Source organism: Pseudorca crassidens, chromosome 2 (genome assembly GCF_039906515.1).
Source record: "Pseudorca crassidens isolate mPseCra1 chromosome 2, mPseCra1.hap1, whole genome shotgun sequence".
NCBI classification, from domain to species: domain Eukaryota; kingdom Metazoa; phylum Chordata; class Mammalia; order Artiodactyla; family Delphinidae; genus Pseudorca; species Pseudorca crassidens.
This window is the reverse complement of record NC_090297.1, coordinates 53851472-53855215: the sequence shown is the minus strand read 5'-3', so window position 1 is coordinate 53855215 and position 3744 is coordinate 53851472. Positions and strand designations below refer to the sequence as shown.

Genomic DNA, 3744 nt, shown 5'->3' with positions numbered 1-3744 from the left:
GGCACAGGCCTGAAATTTTGAATTTAGGGGGAAGGGTTTTTCCTCCAACTTAAAGCTGAAAAGAGATAGACAAGCTCCTTTCTCACCTTGTCCTGGTAAACATATTTCCTTTCTAGTTCATCTCTTACCAGAAAGAGCTGCCATTTGAGGGTCTTGGCTTTATCTAAGGATTCTTAGCTCCTCATGCACACCCAAATCCTCATTTCTTTTTAGGTTACTGGGACCAAGTTTTCTCCAAGGCAATTAAAGCTCCACCCTACCTTACCTCTTCATTTTGGGCACCTAGGATGGATGGAGTTTTTCCTCCCTCCCTTCCTTCCTTCTCAGTCATACTTTAAAAATAATGTTTATTTTATTTTTTCTAGCATTTCTATGTCTTTGTACTGGATGGTTAATTTTGGATATCTTAGATCATTGTATTATCAGAAGTCTCAGTTTCCTCACCATTAATGTGGGGAAAGTAATTTATTTACTTAAGAGCATTTTTAGAATTAAATGAGATAATATATATAAAGTGCTAAGGTTAGTGCCTGATATGTAAGTGCTCAATAAATGTTAGTTATTACAATTTTTAATTAATACTGATTGAGAAGCCCTAGATAAGAATGCAAATCCACATAAGGAAAATTACTCAAATGAATTTAAAAATTAATATTTTGGCTTCCTCTTAGGATGTAATGTTGCTTCATTTAAAAGTTTGCTCCCGGGCTTCCCTGGTGGCGCAGTGGTTGAGAGTCCGCCTGCCGATGCAGGGGACACGGGTTCATGCCCCAGTCCGGGAAGATCCCACATGCAGTGGAGCGGCTGGGCCCATGAGCCATGGCCGCTGAGCCTGCGCGTCTGGAGCCTGTGCTCCGCAACGGGAGAGGCCACAGCAGTGAGAGGCCCGCGTACTGCAAAAAAAAAAAAAAAAAAAAAAAAGTTTGCTCCCTCCCTCTTTTCCGGTTATTGTGGCACGAGGCACTATGAACTGCAAAGTCTCCCGAGACACCCTCTATGGAGGCAGCGCGGGAAGTCCTGCACAGTAACCAGCGCAAGCGCCAGATGTTTTTGGAGACGGTGGAGCTTCAGATCACCCTGAAGAGCTATGACCCTCCGAAGGACAAACACTTCTCGGGCACTGTCAGGCTTAAGTCCACTCCCCTCCCCAAGTTCTCCATATGGGTTCTGGGGGACCAGCAGCATTGTGATGAGGCCAAGGCTGTGGATATCCACCACATGGACACAGAGGCTCTGAAGAAACTCAACAAGAATAAGAAACTGGTCAAGAAGCTGGCCAAGAAGTATGATGCCTTTTTGGCTTCAGAATTTCTGATCAAGCAGATCCCATGAATCTGGGCCCAGATCTGAATAAGGCTGGCAAGTTCCCTTCCTTGCTGACCCACAATGAGAACATGGTGGCCAAAGTTGATGAAGTGAAGTACACGATCAAGTTCCAGATGAAGAAGTGCTGTGTCTGGCAGTGGCTGTTGGCCACGTGAAGATGACAGATGATGAGCTTGTGTACAACATCCACTTAGCTGTCAACTTCCTGGTGTCATTGCTCAAGAAAAATTGGCAGAATGGCGGGACTTTGTACATTAAGAGTGCCATGGGCAAGCCCCAGCGCCTGTACTAAGGCACAGCTTAATAAACCATACTCCCACCATTAAAATGTGAACATACAAAACTTATTGCTTGAATATATATGATTTTGTATTATATATCCTTGAGTGTCTCACCTCATTTTTATCCTACTCTACTTAGCATGTGGGTGGTCAGGGAAGAGTCTTTATTGATATTTGATGCCTGATTCATTTGGTATGTGTATTTTTTTCATTTTACAGATGCATTTCAATTCATCATAAGGTGGCTTATATTATAAACGTGTTTATACTTTATTAAAATATTTACATTAAGCTGACATAAAACTAGATAATTTGAAATTCATTTTATTGAGAAAAAATTAATCTCTCAGTCTTGTTCTAAAATATTTATTTTCCACAAAATATGCACTTTGAAAAACATTGCATAGGTTATTAACAGGCTATCTGGTTTATTTCCACTTAGGAATATAATTCATTGAAAAGAAAGGCATATCTGATTAAAATGCTGTGTGGAAGTGACCTTTTCCATGTTCTTAAAAGAGAGGAATGATGGAAGAAAAAAAAAATAATGTTTTTAATCTGAGTTTTTATGAGATCTTGAAATGGATGCCATTCTTTCTATTTCCTCTCTGTAACAGATATTGTGTTTCTGATTCTGTGTGTGTGTGTGTGTGTGTGTGTGGTCTCACTTTTGTTAATGTGTCTTCATTTCTCAGTGAAGTGAAAGCTGACCTAGAACCGTGGTCACTCCTGTGTCAAAGTTGCAACAACTGTGGTCACTGAGCAATTACCATGGCAATCTGACTGGTCCTGAAGGGTTAGTTGTGTTAGAACAAGATCTAAAATAATCTGTGGAAGGGAATGAACTGATGATTCAAACTGCAATGTAATTTGATCTTGTGTCTGTATTTAACCAAAAGAACCAAATTTGTAAACAGATACCTTACTCTGCAGAAGGATAAAAATCCTAGAAAACATTTAAATGCTCTTTGTTTCACTCAGTTGCTTTTTCTTGACAATTTTATTTTAATACTGAAATATTGATAGAGCCCTAAGAAAGACATAGAGGATTGTATGGTGTCTATGTCCAAGTAAAACGCTTTTCTTTTGGAACCATTAAACTTTTTTCAACTGGTATACAAATAAAAAATGTTATTTTTTTCTTTTTTTAAACATGAGATCCTAAAATATTTAAGAGGTGCTTACCTGATACAGATTATTAAAATACAGAAGAAGAATTGAAAGAGTGACAAAGTGTGTAGCAGTAGGACGTGTGTTTTCATTCTTTTTTTTCCAGAGGGATAATAGATTTGTACTGATCCATTTACCTTCTCTCATTTGCTCACATCTATTGTTCAGCTGTGAGATTTTTGGCTGGAGTAAGTACACAGCTGGAAGCCAATGAATATCCTGCCTTTTTCCAAACTGTTCTTTGTTTGTTGCTTTATCCTCGTTCTTTCACTTATTCAGCATCTACTGAGCACCTGTTCTATACCAGGCACTTTGGTAGGTGGTAGAGGGTCCTTATTGAACAAGACAATCAGGGCTCCCTTGATGAATGTCTAGTCCTGGACAGGTTTTCCCCTCTTTTGCTCTCTTTTCTTTCATTCATGCATTTTCCTGTCCTTTTCTTTCTCGACCCTTTCTTTTTCTTACTTTTATTCTTTCCCTCATTTTCTTACTTCTTTCCCATTCTTTCTTTGGAAATTGTTAAAGGGCTTCCCTTTCTATTTCAGACTTGTCTAGGATCAATAGATGAGACTTCTTTCTTTGCACTGCACTCTTTTCCCATGGGAATTCAGGGACATGCATAACTTTTGGCCTGACTTAGCTGTGTCAGTACCTCCTCTGAGGAAAATTGGTTGCCAGCTGATGAGGGTATCATTTCCTCTACTGCCATGGAATCATACTCCTCTGCCTTTCATCAAGCTGCCAAACTTTGTGAAGAGTGAATCCTTTGGGGAAAGACATCTTCCTGTATCTGTCTACAAGCAATCGTTAATTTTTGTTAAAACCATTTTTTTAAAATTGGTTTTTATAGCCACGTACCTAAATTTATCTCCAATTTGGTTCCATTGGTCACAGAATAGTTTTACCTTACTGGCTGAGTATTTTCATTTCTGCTGAGCTTCCCACAGTGAATATCAGAGAGCATTTT

General features: G+C 39.2%; 1 pseudogene; it reads left to right on the top strand.

Moving 5' to 3' along the window:
- Positions 1–965: 965 nt before the first annotated feature.
- On the top strand, positions 966–1640 carry LOC137210605 (large ribosomal subunit protein uL1 pseudogene; annotated as a pseudogene).
- Positions 1641–3744: the final 2104 nt, after the last annotated feature.